This window comes from Leptonychotes weddellii, chromosome 12, assembly GCF_054177405.1.
Source record: "Leptonychotes weddellii isolate Sample4059 chromosome 12, ASM5417740v2, whole genome shotgun sequence".
Lineage (NCBI taxonomy): Eukaryota > Metazoa > Chordata > Mammalia > Carnivora > Phocidae > Leptonychotes > Leptonychotes weddellii.
Window position 1 is genome coordinate 2,713,164 of NC_138380.1, and position 18,319 is coordinate 2,731,482.

At 55.6% G+C, this 18,319-nt stretch overlaps 2 long non-coding RNA genes across 2 annotated transcripts; both read left to right on the forward strand.

Moving 5' to 3' along the window:
* The first annotated feature begins 882 nt into the window (after nucleotides 1-882).
* LOC145716384 (uncharacterized) lies at nucleotides 883-2,069 on the forward strand. Its single transcript, XR_014139018.1, has 2 exons — nucleotides 883-1,075; nucleotides 1,293-2,069. It is a non-coding gene; the product is annotated as an uncharacterized LOC145716384 (long non-coding RNA).
* Nucleotides 2,070-10,256: 8,187 nt separating this feature from the next.
* On the forward strand, nucleotides 10,257-17,737 carry LOC115938588 (uncharacterized). Its single transcript, XR_004073647.2, has 3 exons — nucleotides 10,257-10,842; nucleotides 11,309-11,429; nucleotides 16,864-17,737. It is a non-coding gene; the product is annotated as an uncharacterized LOC115938588 (long non-coding RNA).
* The last annotated feature ends 582 nt before the right edge of the window (nucleotides 17,738-18,319 follow it).

Consider the following 18,319-nt stretch of genomic DNA (forward strand, 5'->3'; position numbering starts at 1 on the left):
GTGATTCGCACCGTGACGACAGATGCAGTCGGGGCAGACTGCTCTCCCTGATCGGTGGAGGGAAGAGAACTGGAAGTGGGACGGGCCCATTGTGGGGTGTAGTGCTGGACTCCTGTGCCCAGTTTCTGAGCCGTGGCTGGGGCCGGCTCGCTCAGACAGGTGCAGAAATTACACCCCGCTTTTGAGCCTGGGGCTGGGGAAGGGATCAGGGAGCACACTTGTCCCATCACTGTCCTGTGGATTTGAGCACATGTGCACAATTCCAGCACGCCTCACTCCGCCGTGTGTTTTCTCTTCCTCCTCCTTGTCCTCTTTCTTTGAGGAGGAGGCTGACAAAAGCAAAGAAAGGTGGTTAGGCAGAGGTCATTAACACGGAGCTCGCTCAGTTCCTGTTCACCAAATAAGGCTGAGATAAAAACCCTTTGTGATATTATTTCTTGTGGGTCCCGGCCCCCGCAATCGGCAATAGTTTTTCATCATCTGCTGTGAGCCGGTGGAGAGCAGAGGAACGGGACCATCCTATGGGGTGCGGCGGAGGCCCCCTGGGGTTGAGGATCTGCTGGGCACTGGCTGGTGCAGGGAGCTCCAGGCCCGCTTGGATTAGGCTTCCATCAGACCCAAGGGAAGGCATTGCTACCCTCATGTCCGGATGAGGAGCCCAGAGGTGAAGAGGTCCAGTAGCTTCCTGAGGCCCCACATCTGCTTGGCGGGGAGGACAGGGTCCCCAGACCTCTGCCTCCCTTGCTGCCTGTGATCACACGTGCACAGGACCTCTGCTGTGCCATCTCACTGCTGCCATGATGGGGCAATATGACTGCATGTAAATAGTCACGAGGGATAAATAAGCCTGAGGCTGAGCGAGGCTCACTCTGGGGTAGAGGAGGCCACGGGCTCCAACTCCAGGCGGGCCTCCCACCAGGACTGGGGGGTGACGAGGGGCAGTGCGGATGTGGTGTGAGATGAGGCACGGGCAGGAGGCACCGGTGTGGCCAGCATCTCGTGGTGGATGCAGGGGACGCAGGGGGGCAGAGGGGCAGCTTGTGAAGACCGCAAGTCCCAAGGGGCGCAGCTTTTGGTAAGTAGTGGGGGCCCCTGGACGGTTTTGAGTGATGCCAAAATATGAACAGATCAGTCCGTTCGGCTATTTAAGTGAGGATGCAGAATGTGGATCCCAAGCACCAGCTAAGCCCCTCCCCTCTGCCACCGACAAAGAAGGCCAGAGGTGAACCGTCTCTCAAGGTCGCGGCCAGGAAACGGCTGTGGGACCCATGCTGCTTTCATTCCTGGGGCAGGAGCGTCCTTCCAGACCCTGTTGGCGGTGGTGACATGACAACCAGCCGCAAGAGACTCTTTGGATTTACGTTCATCAAAATGGAATGAAATGGACAATCCAGTGCACATGGATCCTGCATCGCCCTAGCCGCCGTTCGGGTGCTCAATCCATGTGTGGTGGTCCGTGGCTGCACCTTGTAGATCTAGAACATTCCCATCATTGCAGAAAGTTCTGTTGCTCAGGCTCTCTCCACTGCGGCTGCTCTGCCTTCCAGGATTTCAGGCCGTCGTCTGCACCCAGGACCCACGCATGACTTTCTCCCTAGCTCCCGGCACTGCATCCGGCACTGGGCCTGTGTCCTCAGAGGGTCTGGCCAACCCATGTGAGGCCCTTTTAGGGTCATTTCAGTTTCCCTTTCCCTTCCGCTCCCTGCAGCCGCTCCAGCCCTTGTCAACAGTCCTGCTCCCCAGTTCCAGCCAAAAATTGCTGAGGCTTGCAGCTGGCGGAAGACATGGATCTGGGCTGATGGTGGCACCACTTTGGCCTGGAATGTTCTGCCCAGTGGCCTGAGCCTGGCACAGGAAGCAGGGCAAGGTGAGGAAGGAGCCCAGTGTGCTGGCAGGAGTCAGCCTTGTCCTGTGGCGACCTGCCAGAGTCAAGAATACCCTGGAGCTCATCCTTCCACGGAAACGTCTGGAATGATTGTCTCTGTATTCCTCAGCCAGTTCTCCCAATAATGGTGACATTTCAAGCATTTCGAACATTGTTTTGGGGGAAATACAGTGTCTCCTGCTCATTTAGCTGTGTCAAGTCATTTATTTGTCTTATTCTTTTTGCTCAGCAGGTGGCATTTTTGTTCAGTGATTTTATTCGTAGCTGCCTGTGTTTATCGACCATGACATATTAATCATGCAAATTAGGGTATTATTAACGAAGGAAAAATTAATTCTGCTACTGCTTCTGGGTTTGCTGTGACAGGTTTGTTAATGCCTGTTCCTCGCTAATACCACCAGCGACTTCTCGTGGCTGCAGCAAATTGACACATTACATTCAGGGTCAAGGCTGGGGACCGAAGCTCTTCACAGCTGGTGTTGAAAGCACGTATTTATTTGAGAGTGCACCCTTTTAGGACCGTATTGCAAAACTCCCTTTTCTTCCCACTGTGGGAGTTTCTCCGTCTTCCGGTATCTCCTAGTGAAGCCCACCGAAGGCAAATACCGGCCCAGCAGACCAGTGTGTGGCCTTTGGCGATTCCTGAGTCCCAGCCTTCTTGTTATCCGAGTGCTATTTGCAGAACGAGCACAGTGAATCATTCTTCCTCAGGAAGTGCCCCTTCTCGTGTCTCTGCTTGTGAAGCAGGGGGTGGGTGCAGCAAGACTGGGGAGCTGTGGGCATCTGTCCTCAGGACACCAGACACCTGCAGAGGATTTAAAAGCATGCCCAGTACCCACATCTCCCCGTACTGCCCTCTTGTTAGTCCTCGTAAGCACACAGTGGCCCCTGTGCTCAGAAAGACTGGCTTGCTCTTATCTACTTCCATTGTGCAATGCTCGCCCACTCCGGCGAGCCAAGTGTGGAAACAGAATGTTTTTGGAAACGTGGCGGTCACCCGGAGCACAGCGGGAACACCCCCTCTGGAAGGTTGTGCCATTCTGGAAAGCTTACTAAGTCACACCACCTTTTGTCATGAGACTTGGCTGACCCTGAGAAAAGAAACGGTCAGCTCTGCTCTGCTCGCCCTGCAGGTCGGCAGTGAGTGCAGGCTGGGGGTGGGGGAGGGCTTTGGGCTGCTGGGGGGACCTTCTTGCAACTGTTGGCTGTGAACTTGAAGGCTTCTCCTTGGCGCTGCCTCAAGGCCACGGAGGGAGGGGAATGAGCCAGGTGCAGAGTTGGCTGAGCCACCTGGACTCCCTCACTTTGGCCTCTTTGATACTTTTCATGACTTCTGCTGTCCTTCCCCTAAGGTGTCCAGAACCTCAGTCCTCAGTTTGTGACATCCCACCTGTGTCGATACTCACGCTCCCTCCTTTCCTGTGAGCATCCCACCTGCTCCTTCTTTAAACCTATGTGTCCAGTGCTATTTCCCTCCAGACGCCCGGTGCAGTGGTCGGGGAGAGATTCTCCCCAGCCTCTTAGACAATATCGTGAGCGAGACCCCAGACCCCAGGCCTGGGAGGCCGGGCATGGGTGCCATATGTCTGCCAGGGCCACCTTAACAAACCCCACAGGCAGAGTGGCTTAAACACCGTAAATTATGGTTTCCCAGTTCTGGAAGCTGGAAGTCTGTGAGCAGGTTGTGCAGGCCTTGCTCCCAGCTCCCAGCACTCCCGGGCTTGCGGACGGCGTTCTCCTTATGCCTTCACGTGGCCTCCCCCGCTGTGCGGACCCCTTTCCATACAATATTCTTTTTATAAGCAACCAGTCATTTTGCATTAGGAACTCCCCTACTCTGGTAAGACCTCATGGTGACTAATCACATCTTCAATGGCCTCATTTCCAAAGAAGTTCACACTCTGAGGTTCTGGGAGTTTGGACTTTGACATATGAATTTTTTGGGGGGTGGGGGGTGGAGAGGGACACAATCTAACCCCTTAACAGGAGCAAAGACCATAGTACCAGGAACCCCACCGTCTCTAACCGTGACAGCCCATGACCCAGCCCAGCGGGTAGCCTGGAGTGAACACCTCTGAACCCTCTGAACGTCGGCTGAGCATCCAGGTTCTGCGTCCCTCAAGAGGACAGTACCCTTGCTGGAGAACATCATCGTTGTCGGGGTCTGCACCTTTGATGCGTTCGTGGAAATGAAACCCCAAGAAAGGTAGGGGACAGATGCCTTCAGGGACAAGAGGAATAAAGTCCCAGAATTGCAAGCCCTGTCTCCCCACCCGCATCTCTGCCTTCACTACGCCTCTCCCTGGGCTCGGCCTGACTCAGACGGTCTTCTCTACGTGGTGGCAGGAAACAAGGCCACCGGCTGCCCCTCCCACCTCCCTGCTTTGCCACGAGGGAGGAGTCAAGACTGGCTCTCCGTGTGATGAAGTTTCACACTGGGGGAGGGCTCTGGTGGGTCCAGCTGGTGTCAGGCCAACCCCGGGCCAGGGACTTACCCCCGGTTGGATGAGCGGCAACAGCTGGGAGTTGGGACGGACATCCAGCTGTGGCCAAGCAGCTATCACCAAAGTGGAGTGGGGATCCATAAGCTCTCTTGAGCCAAGCAGTTGGATTGTTTCCCTGAAGAAGAGGCATGTCCTTCAGGACAGGACCAAGAACGCTTCTGTGATTCCCTGAGTGTTAGATCAACGCCCCAACAGAGCACTGCGGAAGTTTCGCTGTGTTTTCCTTTGCTCCTTGCCAGGTGCGGAGCACACAGAACTCACAGAGCGTTTCACTCAGCGGGTTTTGGGGTTCTTCCCAGACGTGGCCTTTGGTAGCTCTGGACTTGGAGGGAAGAGGTGTGTCTGGGAATCCTGGCTTGTCTACTCCTGGCTGTGGGAATTTGGGCCAGATGCATCCCCTTTGAGCACTGGGGGTGGGGGGGTCCAACTTGAAGGTTCTGCAGGGTTTCTGGGCAGGTTAAAATGATATAATTTTTTTTTAAGCTTTTATTTATTTATTTGACAGAGAGAGAGAGAGATTGCAAGGGCAGGAACACAAGCAGGGGGAGTGGGAGAGGGAGACGCAGGTTTCTCGCCAAGCAGGGAGCCCGATGCGGGGCTTGATCCCAGGACCCTGGGATTATGACCTGAGCCAAAGGCAGACGCTTAACAACTGAGCCACCCAGGCGTCCCGAAAATGGTATAATTCTTGCTCGGGGCCAAATGTGTCCCTCTAGAATGGACGTATAAAGTCCTAACACAGGACCTCAGAATGTGACTGTGTTGGGATAGGGCCTTTCAAGAGGTGATGAAGGTAAAGTGAGGTTAGGAGGGTGGGCCTTCTCCAATCTGACGCATGTCCTTCTAAGAAGGGGAGGTCAGGATACAGAGACGCAGAGGGACGGCCGTCCACACGCTGGGGAGGGCGGCCTGGGAGGAACCCGCCCTGCCCACACCTGGATCTCGGACTCCCGAATTTCTGTAGTTTAAGGCCCCCGGTCTGCGGTGCTCTATGATGGAGCTCCGGCAAACTGAAGCAACCCGGAGGGCCTCAGCCTGACGTCCAACACACCATAGGCAGTGATGCGTGCTCACTCATGCAGCGAGCACACTCTTAGCATCCTTGCCTGTGAACATCCTGTGGTGTCCGGGCCGAGCTCTGGGGGGAATTCAGAGAAAGATAAAACTGTAAGCCCCATCAGAACGGGAGCTCAATGGGCTTTGAAACAGGCAGGAATTTGGGGGCCTGCAGAGCGAGGGGTTCAGTGGGTCCAGGGTTGGCTTATCAAGCAGCTAAGCCCCATCCTGTCCCTCAGGACCCGGTCTGTGTGCTCTCCAGTGGCCATCCAGCGTCAGCATCCCCCAGAGCCTGGGTCTCTGTCATTGGAGGACACCTGTCAGTGTCTCTGAGTTACCTACTGTCCTTAGAGGCCTCAGCAAGCTTCTCGTGCGTTCACTGACTTGGCCCGGATCACTGTTAGACAATGCCTGTGCCTACGGGTCTATCTGGAAGCCCTGACCCATCGTGAGTGAAAAAGGAGGGACTCAACCCTAGACATGGGGTCAGTCCCCTAAATGTCATTGCTGGTGAAAGAGAGGAGGGAGGGAAGGATGGGCATTGAGCTTGTCGACCACAGTGTCCACCTGAGTCATCGCTGGGCCACTGGGACTGTCCCCATCAGCCTCTCGTAGGGCCTGACGTTATTGTCATTCAGATTATGACAGCCCAGAATACAACATTTGGAAGAGACTTTGCAGTTGGGGAGACAGGCCAGAGGGCAGAAATGGCCTTTGATGCACAGGGGACAGAAGCCAGGCCTCCCTCCTCACCACCTGCCTGGGCTTGTCCCTCAGGTCGGTAAGCACGAGGCCCTGAGGACACAGGACGTGCTTGGCCTTGGTTGGGAGGAAGTGTTCCAAGCAGCGGGGGTGCATCTACCCAGGGGAGGCTGGTCTTAGGCTGGCCGGGACAGATGCAGAGTGTCGGGAGGAAATTCATCATTTTCCATCTTGAGTTGAGGGTGGAGAGAGGCAGAGAGAGCCCAGGGCTCGGAAGCCAGCGGGTGGAACAGGGCTGCGAGGACCCTTCCGTTTCTTCACCTGTCTCTAGGGTAATTAAGTCCCTGGTTGGGGGGTCACGTGTACATGCAAAAGGGTCTGCGTTGGACTTTGCAGAGCCCCTGAGGGTCCCTGAAATCTCCCACCTGCTTTTCGTTAAAACTGTTGATGTAAGTTGACTTGGCACATCGTGATGCGTCCTGAGTGAACAGTCACAGACCTTCACAGTGGCGGTGGCCTTGCTCGGGCAAAGCGTCGCTAAGAGGTCGCATACCCTTCCAGACCGAGAACCATACGGAGTCTCCACGCACTGTGTGGACGGCAGCGATGGCGTGCATCCGGCTGGCGGATGGACGGGAGCCCTCTGCAGAGTGAGAGCGGCTGTCCGCGGCTGGCGGGGTCCTTCACTTCTCAACCCATTGTTCTTGTTCTGCCAAAAAAGAGCAGCTCTTGGGGATCAAACTCTGAGGATGAGGAAGGCAAGGGCTTGCCTGTCTTGGGGGTGGTGCGTGGATGGGAGGCCCCAGCTGGAAGCTGAGTGACCGGGTGGCGCGGGGTGCACAGGGATGCGGCCTGTCTTCCGGAAGTCTGGTTCCGGTTCCTTCCAGACTCTAACGTCACACCCATCACAGTGTGCAGGTGGTGGAAAGTGGACAGAAGGCAGAGCAGAGATTGTTGATTAGAAAAGAAGTGATTCGCACGCTGTGCTCTGGGCACCGTGTTGCATGCTTCCATGCACACTTTCACTCAATCTGGGGTCTGGGGGTGTAGGCCACCGTTCCCCCGCCCACAGAGGGGACTCTGAAGCACGGAGTGGGTGAGAAACTGGGCCAACGTCACGTGGCAGAGCCGGGACCAGAAGTGGGAGCCCAAGCCCAGAGCCGGGCCTCGGCCGTGCCCCCAGCGTGGGCGGGCGTCCCCACGGAGCTCTCCAGACTCACGCACGCCAGCGCTCCTGGGGTCTTCGTGTCTGCCTGCTACCCTCTCGAGTCCTTTAGGAGTTGAACAAAGGAGTAGAGATCTTTGAATAAGAAGGGAACAAATCCACCATTTTCTAGGGTCACTTAAAAAACAAGCAACAAGGACTCGAGCACAGTGGGGACCCTGGCCCCGGCTGCCCCGGCCTCTCCAGGCTTGCTCCTCACCCTGCCCTCGGCTGGCCCTGCCAGACCTCCTGCTGTTCCGTGCCAGGGAGGGTCTCCCCGCCTCACCGTGTGGGCCCGCTCCCATCCCCTGAGACGCCTCGTCTTTCCCGTGGCCTTTCTGACTGGAGCCGGCATCCGACCCCTTTGCCCCAGCACCTGGGTGAGCGCCCTCGCCAGCAGGACCCCCGTCCCCACCACACTCCCTGTGCAGGGTCTGCTCTCCCCGGTGGCCCCGTCGTGTCGCCCCCACCCAGCCTGGACTCCAGCCTCCCCTCACTAGGCCGGGCATCTGCACCTCAAGTGCAGTGACCTCTCCCAGGCTGGAGTTCGCCCCAAATGCGCACCTTCCCTAGGTTTCCACGCCCGCATAAATGGCGCCCCTCTTTGCCCAGTGGCTCCCCTGGAGACCAGCCTTGGAGACGCCTTTCCCTCACCCCGCGTGTCAAACCAGCCAGCAAGGCCAGCTCTTTCTTCCAGATTCTCCCTGGTCAAGGTCGGCCCTCCTCAGCTCTCCTCAATGCCCACCTGCGCTCATATCACATGCTTTCACTAACCTCATTTTAACTGTCTTACTTCCTCCATGAACACAAACTGCTGGTGAGCAAGGACCTCGCCTTCACCGCCGGCGAGTGCCCAGACTCCTAGAAGGGCACTGGGAACAGAGCAGACGCTTGCAGGAAGAATGAAGGCCACTTTCCTTCACCGGGGCCCCTCCCGTGTGGCGAGTCAGGAGCCTGCCCCCTGCAGCCTGGGCCCCTCGCATTTACCAGCCGCTCAACAGAGGCTTGTTAAATGCACAAGGATACATCAACAACATCATCCACTTTTAACTTTTCCTAAAGTGCACGGCCCAGAGGTCTTTTAAGTTAGATTCTTGCTGTCCAAGCCACCACCCTTGGCTTATAATGTGCTTTCTTAACACTATTATCAAGATTGGCTTTTAAGTTTTAAGACATTAGGTCTCTGAAGCTGGTAAATTTCTTTTTTAGAAAGAGCCATAGTTGGGAAGGAAATTTGGCCCACTCTGTGGCCCTGAGGTTTGCAGAGTGGGTCTATAAACTACCAAGCAAGAGAATAGCAATGAGGGTGGGCTCCCCTCCCTCCTCCTCCACACTCCTCCCCTTCTTCAACGGCTTGTGTTCCATGTGGTGGGGACACGAGAGGCAAGACTCGGGCCCCAGCCCCAAGTCCTCGCTCTGCAGAGGGCAGCGGTGATCGCATGCCGTTGGGGGGGGTGGGGCAGAGGATGGCTTGGCGGGCTCACCCGTTAGGGAGGGTGACAGGGAGCCCCTGGGATGGTCTCTGGATCCAGAATGCTTTCAGGAGGTAAGGAGTTGATGGGAGAGAAATGACATTCTAGGAAGCAGGCGGAGCAGGTGTTGGGCGTGGAGATTCAGAGGGAGAGCCACGGGGGCCGGAGCCCCAGGGCACCCCACCAGCTGCAGAGGACTGTGAGCGGGGGAGAATACGGTCAGCGTTGGGGAACTCCCCACAGACGTCCGTGTGGCCGATGGGCTGGAGCAGCACAGGGGGCCGGAGACCAGCTGAGAGGTTCTCGTGTGGTCTGGGTGAGGAGTGACGGAAGCCGGACCCGGGAGAGACGGACAGTGATGGCGGCCACGGGGTGGCAAGGGACCACGTGGGGGCCTGGTGGCCTGCTTGATACGGGGGAGTGAGGGTCGAGTCTGGGACAACTGACCCCTGGCCCGAGCCACCAGGAGCACGGCGGTGCCATCCAGCAGCATGAGAAATGTCAGCACGGAGCAAGGCTGGAGGGGAAGACAGGAGTTTAGGGTTTTTTTTAATTGTGGCAAAATACACATAATATAAAATTTACCAACTTAGCCACTTCTTCTTTTTTTTTTTTAAGATTTTATTTATTTATTCATGAGAGACAGAGAGAGAGAGAGAGAGGCAGAGGGAGAAGCAGGCTCCCCGCGGAGCAGGGAGCCCGATGCGGGACTCGATCCCGGGACTCCGGGATCACGACCTGAGCCGAAGGCAGTCGCTTAACCAACTGAGCCACCCGGGCGCCCTCAACTTAGCCACTGCTAAGTGCACAATTCAGCGGCAGCAAGGACGTTCACACCGTGTGCAGTCATCACCACCACCCTCTCCAGAACTTTCTGCATCTTCCCAAACTGAAACTCCCTAAGTTCCCCAGGAGACACTGACTTCCCTTCTCCCTCCCTCGGCCCCCGTTGCCCACCCTCTTCTCTCCGGCTCTATGAACGGGACAGCTTCGTGTAAGTGGACTCACGGAGCATTTGCCTCTCGGTGCCCGGATTCTCTCACTTAGCATAAGGCTCTCAAGGCTTTCATGTTGTAGGAGGAGGCGGGACGGCATCCACTCATCCAGCGACGGGCGCTCAGCTTGCTTCCCCCTCTTGGCTGCCATCAGTGATGCTGTGTGAACACGGGTGGCCGCGTAACCCCTCGCTGCCGCGCCTTCCATTCTCTTGGCCGTGCACCTGGAGGTGGGGCTGCTGGGTCGAATGGCAGTTCCATTTTTAATATTTTGAGGACCTGCCACACCGTTGAGTGAATGTGGGGAGGGGGCCGCCGGGAGCCTGTAATCAGAGAGGCCGTTCTGACAAAGGTGGAGTCAGAGTTGCAATTCAGGGCTGGGGTCGTCTGAGGGGATGACATGCCTGGCGGGACCACGGCAGCCACCCCATGGTGGACACGGCCGTCAGCAGGCATCACTGGAGACGGGGGAGAAAGAGATGCCAGAAATTGTCTGTCTCCTTCAAACAGGGGCATCTCGTGTGCTCCAAGGCGGATGGGAGGCTGCCGAGTGTGCGGACCCCAGCGAGGCTGGACGAGTCGCGTCTCTGGTCTGTGTGTCCTTCCCCGTCTGCACGTTAATGGTAACTGCCCTGCACCCCTCACAAAGCTGTTAAGAAACCAGCAAGGTATATTTGGAAAAGCTTTACGGTTGTCGAGTACTTCTGTATCTAGTTATCATTCTTGCATAAAAGATGCCAAATAATGATAAAGGATGGAAGCCTCTAACCGAAAGGAAATACATGAGGACATCCTAACGCAGGACACCCTCCCCTGATCTCCTCCCCTGACCACTATGATTTTCTGTCCTTTTCCCCAACATTGGCTGAGAGAGGAGGGGGGAGGCAAACTTTTAAGTGTGTTAGAATTAACTTCCCTAAGCTGTTTCCTGGCTTAATCCTTAATCATGTTCCTTCACTCCCCAAATCGTCCTGGTGTGCACGATGACCACCTGCATCTGAGGCATCTGGGAGTCTCTGAAAAGGTACATTTCTGGGCTGCATCTCAGCCAGTCATCAGAACCTCTGTGCCGGGTCCAGGATGTTGCATTTTATTTGTTTACCTATTTTAAGATTTTATTTATTTCTTTGAGAGAGAGCACGCATGAGCGGGGGGTGGGGGAGAGGCAGAAGGAAAGAGAGAACCTCAAGCAGACTCCAATCTGAGCGCAGAACCCGACGTGGGGCTTGATCCCACGACCCCGAGACCATGACCTGAGCCGAGACCAAGAGCCGGCCGCTTCATAGACTGAGCCACCCAGGCGCCCCTGGGACGTCGCATTTTAAACAAACCGGCAATAACCTTTGAGAAGCAGTGTTCCACGGCCACGTCTCGAAGGGACAGACATAACTAGAGATCATACGAGTATTTTATGAAGAGAAGTGAAGTCCAGTGGTTAAGGGAGAGAACTGCTCTTTCCTGCCACTTACCCTACTGTTTTCTCTGTACAGTGGCGTTGCCAGAAAGATCTAGGCTCGTGTCCAGGAGCATTGCCACCCGGACCTGAAGACGCCCCTTGGCGGAGCCTTCGTGGCGTGAGACGGGGTGTGAACCGCAAAAGGACTTGCTAAGGTCAGGGTCATCCCAGATGAGGGCTCAGTCCCCGTGATTACCACTTTGGTGTGTGTGTGAGCGCCCGCTGTGTGTTCCTCCGTGTGAAGTTTCCTTTCATGGGCGTCCTGGTGGGTGTGTCGGGCTCTGCTGTTTGGTTTCATGTGCATTTCTCTGGTGAGTAAGAGGTTGAGCACCTGGTGCAGGTGGGGGCCTATTACTCCAGGTGAAATAACAGGCCAAGAGGTCGGGGCAGCTGGGAAACCAGCCGGCCGACACCTGCTTCTCCTGGCCTCGTGACTGGATTGGACATTCCCTCTAATTATCCCGGCCTGACCCCACCCCGACTCTTCGCGGGAGCCCGTCTCGACGCCCAGGCCCACATCCCAGAGGCCCAGGCAGGGCTGTTGTTCTGTGAACTTGGCTTGCAGCCTGCCCGCTTGCCTGCCGCAGCGGAGTCCCTGCTAACCCCTCCTCGTTCCTTGGTCACGGAGAGAGCGTAACTGTTACTAGCAACGTAGTCACCGAATGTGAATACCAGTGACATTCCTGATCCGGTTTTAACGGCAGAAGCCAAGGAACTTGGATCTGCCTGGCGTAAAGTTGAAAGCTACTTGGAGAAAGCTTTTTTGTTTCCCATTTGGTAAAATGTCAGGAAAACGTTTGGTTGACAAGCTAAAAAACTCTAGTAGGGAATAATGTGTCCAAGAGCAGCCAAGTCCTTCTTACCAGAATCTCCTAGACACGGCCTCTGGGTTACCCATCTGGAGAGATTCTTACTAGGCCAATCTCTGGATGCTGGACTAATTTCAGAATTTGTGATAATTCAGACACCAGTCGATCTGAAGTTAACTTTATCACTTTTGAAGATGTCAAATTTGCCAGGCGACGACCTAAATTATCTGGCAGATGATGTGTTTTCCAGTTCTTTTTTTTTTTTTTTAAAGATTTTATTTATTTATTTGACACAGAGAGAGAGAGAGAGAGTGAGCACAAGCAGGGGGAGTGGCAGGCAGAGGCAGAGGGAGAAGCAGGCTCCCCACAGAGAAGGGGGAGCCCGACGTGGGACTCGATCCCAGGACTCCGGGATCATGACCTGAGCCGAAGGCAGTCGCTTAACCAACTGAGCCACTCAGGCGCCCCTGTTTTCTAGTTCTTGAAAGGCGATTGCTAAGTGTCCGCAGTGAGATGTTAATTGTTCAAGGTGACAAAGCCTGAGAGCCATGGGCCTCTTGAGGCTGCCTGGGGCTGTTTACGCACCTGTGGGGGGTGGGGGCGGGGCGGCAGCCACTTCAAATGCTTTCAGGACTGAACTGCACAAAGGTGTCCCAATAAACCACAGATGCCACCTGGGTGCCAACTCCACCCCCCAGAATTATTTGTCCACTCTGGGGGTGGGGGCGGTGCATGGAAGGACATTCCTAATTTCTGCCATCAGTGAGATTACTGGTGTTTATTTTGCTCAGTTGATATAAACCTGGCAAGAAATGAGTAGTTTGCCAGGGATAGGAATAAAGAGGAAACACCCAGTGTTTGCCATTACAGCAGAGGAAACCCGCTGCGGGCGGCCCCCGCCCCTCACGGACACTTCTCTCTGCTCGGTCACTTGTCCTGAAGCCAGCGAGCCGCGGCGGGGGGGCCGTCTGGGTTCTCCCACACATTTAATGCCCTGACCATGCATACACGGCCATGTCCTCTCCTCCCGCCACAGCGTGGACTGGGTATGAGGGGGGCGCCTCCCAGTTCCTGAGCCTTGAGCTGAAGCTCATGAGGAACCAGTCTGGGAAACAATGCTGTGTGGTAAACAATGGGCCCTCCGTGTGGTGTTTATACTGAGGGTTTGGGGTGGAATTAGCTGTTCTTGGAGCCCTCAGGGGATTGACCACACTCAAGGAGTCCCTCCTCTCACCGCAATAGCCTTACAGAGTCCACATGTGTTCTTTTGTTTGTAGACGGGATTTTTTCTAACCTTTCCACTGAAGGGAAAGTGACCTGGGCATTTCCCATGTCAATAAAAACCTCTCCTCGCCGTAATTCATAACCCCGTGTGATGTGCCATCAAATGAACGTGCCATACTTGACCGGAACACCTCCCTCTGGTAGGGTCTTGGGGGAGAACGCCACATTCTTCTTGAGCAAGGCTGTTTGGTGGCCGCATGTGGACATGATGGTCTGGAGTAGGCTGTGTTGATTTATCTAACGTGTAGTACCTTCCACGTTGTCCATGAGGAAACATTCTAGGCTGACGCTGTTTACGATGCAGGTCAGGGGAGTATTGCCGGGATAACCAGAATTTAACTATTTTTATGAAGATCAGATGTCTGACCTTGACAAAGGATTCCTCCAAGAGTAAGTGATAAGACAGACACCGTGTGGGTGGCTGGCGAGACACACGGCTTGGTGGTTGGACGACATTCCCGTGTCCAATCACCGCCAGACTTACTCAGGGGAGGAGGACAATGGATGGGGCGTCTGGACAGCCTGACTCCTGGGGAGGTGGCTCTGAGGACCGAGAGCTGTGGTTAGATGGTTTGGGGTGGGGGTGGGCTCTTTTGATTTCTTATCAGGACCGGATCAGAGCCTCCGGGCCACCTGGGCCCTGGTGGTTCAGCCCAGTTTTGCCCCCCAGGGGAAGGGGGAGGTCAGTGGTCCACCGGGGTCGATTCTCACTGTTCTCCAGTAGTAGTAGTGCTTTATTTTTAAAGGTTTAAATGGAGATCTAATTGGGGGCGCCTGGGTGGCTCAGTTGGTTAAGCGACTGCCTTCAGCTCAGGTCATGATTCCGGGGTCCTGGGATCGAGTCCCGCATCGGGCTCCCTGCTCTGCGGGGAGCCTGCTTCTCCCTCTCCCACTCCCCCTGCTTGTGTTCCCTCTCTCGCTGTGTCTCTCTCTGTCAAATAAATAAATAAAATCTTTAAAAAAAAAAATGGAGATCTAATTGACACATAGCACTGTGTTAGTTTTAGATGTACAACATAATGATGTGATCATGTATCTTTTGGAAAATGATCACCACAATGAGTTAACATCCATCACCACACATAGTCGCAGATCTCTCCTAGCCGCTTTCAAGGATACAATACAGTCTTGTTAACTAGAGTCCCCATGCTGTACGTGGCATCCCCAGGACTTAGTTATCTTCTAGCCGGGAACTTTGTCTTCTAACCTTTTGAGCCCCTGCACCGCACCCCCCACCCCCGGGTGTCCGCTCTAGGCTCAGTGGCTGGCTGGGAGCAGCGCGGGACACGTGGACTGGCCTGGGGGGTGTCGGACAGCTCTGGAGTGCGGCCCGGGGCCCTGTGATTAGATTCCTGTAGTTGGAGGTGTGTGAACCCCCATATTTGCTCTTCAGAACAAACCCCACGTCCTCCCGCAGAGTGCCCAGGCTTCCCCCACACGGGGGTGCCCCAGCGACCCCCGCCCTGACTCCGTGTCACTGGTCAGTTTCCTCAGTTCTAATTTAGGGTTTAATCGAGGTGCCTTTGGTTAAAGAAGAACCGACACTCTCCCTGGGTGGAGTAAGCAGGCAGTCGGGCATAAGGCAGGGAATTCCTTAGAAACCTAGGGCATGAAGCTGTCTCCGTCTCTCTGTGTCTCTTTCTCTGTCTCCTCTTCCTGTGTCTCTCTGTCTCTGCTCTCCTCTGTGTCTCTGTCTGACTCCCCTCGAGCTCTGCAGACTTGCTCCCTCTGCTTGGCTGCGACCTGCTACATGGTGGCTGCCCGGGATGGGGTCCTCGGAGCCTGAGCCCCCCACCCCCTCCCACGATCTTCCAGGCAGTACCCGGCATGCGGCAGGTGTCTACGCTGGGCCAGAGCGGCATCCAGCACCTACTCAGCAGATGTGGCCTTTCTTTGTCATTCTGGAGGACAGTCTGAGCTGCTCCCCACGATGTGGTCAGTGAGAAAGCACCCCTGCTTCTGGACCCCCAGCACCTTCTTCTTCTCCTTCTGTCTTAGCCGTGGGCAGGGCCCTCAGCAGCCCGTGTGCTAAAAAGCATGGGGCTAGGGTTCTGGCCTGGGCCTCCCTCCCTGGCCACTGGCCGCTGGGCCCAGCGACTTTCCTGGGCCCTGCGGCGATGCCCAAGGCCAGGATGCGCCCTTTCCCTCCGCCCCCAGAGGGCCCTGCTGAGGGAAGCAGTGGTCAACTCTGAAACCCTTTACCCGCCCCGCCGCAGATTACTTCAGACTGATTTGTTTTGCAGCCTGTGAATATTGGCTGGTCCTTCTGCTTCAGAAACTTAAATAAATAAGGAAACACAAAGCACTTTTTTATTTAAAAAAAGGCCACGACAAAATATGGGAGGGGGGGCCGGGGCCCTCTGCCTGCGCCTAGTTTCCGGAACATTCTTCCCAAGGTGGAATGAGGTCGTCCTAACATTTTCAGGTGATGTTTACTCATGGCCATGCTTGATTCCTTCTAGGCTCACTTCTGAAAACCCTGGAAGGGTTGTTAAAGAGTGTGTGAGAGGCGGCTGGCCCTGAGCTTTGATCTGACTGCTTAATTGCCTTTACTAATCACGCTGAGATCAAGCGGATAAAAATAGCCTCCAGGGTCGGAGGGTGAGCGAGTCCCCCCATGCTGGGTCGCAGGGCGGCAGGGCTGAGGTCTCCTGGACTCCGGCTGGCAGGCTGAAATCGTCGCTCTAATTAAATAAACCAACCTGAACCGCTGAAACTATGCAGACCTCACGACAGGAGGTTTTAGACCATTTACTTAGGGAGAAGTGGAAAGAAATTCGGAAGGCATACTTCCTGAAAAGATTCAAAATTGTTTTCCTGAGTGCTTGGTTCCCAAGCAAAATGAGAAGGCTCTCTCCGTCTCTGCTGTCTCTGTCTCCCTGTCTCCCTCCTTCCCTCTCCCTCTCCTCTCTCAGGGTTTTCTCTCAAAACTTCTGAATAAAAGGCTTCTGTTTCTGAGTATTGGCTAGAGCTTCTCCTCATTTTGGAATGTTCTGATCACCAACCCATGGCCTGTGAAACCGGACTTGAGACTCCTCCTCTCCTACAGGAAGGCCTCCAGGATTACTCTCTTCACCTTCAGGCGAGCTCAGCATTTCTGTCACTGCTTATACAGCTAGCCTGGATGTCATTTTGCGCTTATAAGGATTTTTTTTTTTTTTAATGGACAGAGAGAGACACAGCGAGAGAGGGAACACAAGCAGGGGGAGAGGGAGAGGGAGAAGCAGGCTTCCCGCCGAGCAGGGAGCCCGATGCGGGGCTCGATCCCAGGACCCCGGGATCGTGACCTGAGCCGAAGGCAGGCGCCCAACAACTGAGCCACCCAGGCGCCCCTCGTTTTGCGCTTATAGGTAAATCCCTTTAGAACGCATTTTAGAGGCTTCATTTGGGTATATTTCAGCTTTGCAAGCAGATTGTGTGTTATATCAGGTCTGAAATGATTGTTTTTGTTTCTTTCCTATTTCTCCATGCTGAGCTCATGTCACCTGTCACGCAGGCACCTTCTCCAGTAACCTCGGGATCCAGGTAGATGGTATCATCATCTTCCAGACTCCCAGACTTTGAACCCGGAAGCCCTGGAAAGCATCCTGGCCCTTGGGCATGCTGACATTTAATGCCACAGACGACTTTGGGCCAGCCGCGTAACAGGATTTCACACCCCCAAAGTCTGCATGGAAGCATCTGTGCTTAGCAGTTTTCAGAGAAAGGACGGAGGCTGTGGAGTCTGACTCTGGGGCAGAGGACGGGGCTGGGGAGCGGCTGGTCTGAAAGTGGCCTTTGGTCTCCCAGGACTAGGTGTCGGGGACTCGAGCCCGCTCTGCCACCGGCCGCCTGCGAGCCCCTGGGCAAGGCACCTGACCCGGCCACCCTGGGCCACCGGGGCTCCTCGGCTGTCAGAGGGGTTAAAGGCACCAGCTCGCCGACCTTAGGCGGGAGCAGGTCATGGCGGGGAGGGGCTTTCTTATAGACCCTCAGGGTATCTTCTGGGCTTAAGATTCATAGCTCTGAGTGAAATACAGGTACACTGGGAAAAGAAAGCCGATGTAATTCAGTTATTCTGGTTGAGCCCTCTAGGACCATCCTGAAGCCCAGCCCAGCCAACCACACCCTCACGTGGGACAGTGGGCCCTGGGCCCAGGCGTCTCCTGACAGGCGTCGGTCAGCCACGGGTGGGTGGCCCCCGGTACCCCCGCCACCCCCCCCCAGGCAAATAGCAGCTGGCAAAGCTGGGTCACCAAGGAGCAGAGCTGGAGGGGCGAGGGTGGTGGGCATCCTCAGGGCCCTCGCGCGTTTTCCCCCGGAACCAGGGCTCTGAGAGTTTCAGCCACGCAGGCAGAGCTGGCCCGTCCCGCGGGATGAGCTCAACAAATAGAAGAAGCCACCGCGGGCCCGGGGCGGGTGGGCACTCTGACTCCGTTCCACAGCGGTGTTCAGGGCCCGGCTCTTCGGTCCTCCTCAAGTTACCAGCAAGAGACCCACGGTGGCTCAAAGCATCAGAAATCTCCTCCTGCAGGCCGTGCAGGAGATTCGAGAGGTTCCGGCCTCGCTGCTGGCTCCCGGCTACGCTTCGGTCCGTGGTGCTCCGTGGCGTGGGGCTGCGCGGCCCCCTCTGTCTTCTTCACGGGGCCGGCTCCTCTCTGTGGCCCAAATCTCTCTCCTCTCTCTGGTGAGGACACCAGCTGTTGGGTGGGGGTGGTGGGGGCCCACCCTTCAACCACACCCTTCACTTGATCACGTCGGCAAAGAACCCATTTTCAAATAAGGTCACATTCACGGGTACTGGGGACTTGGACGTAGCTTCTGGGGGGGCACGATTCCATCCACCAGCCTGGTCCTTGGGCTCACAATCTTGAACATCAAGATTTGGTAGAGACAGGTGGGGCTGAATCCACTCTTTGATTCATGCTGTTTGGGACTCAGAGATGAAAAGACACAGTCCTGCCCTCAAAGGG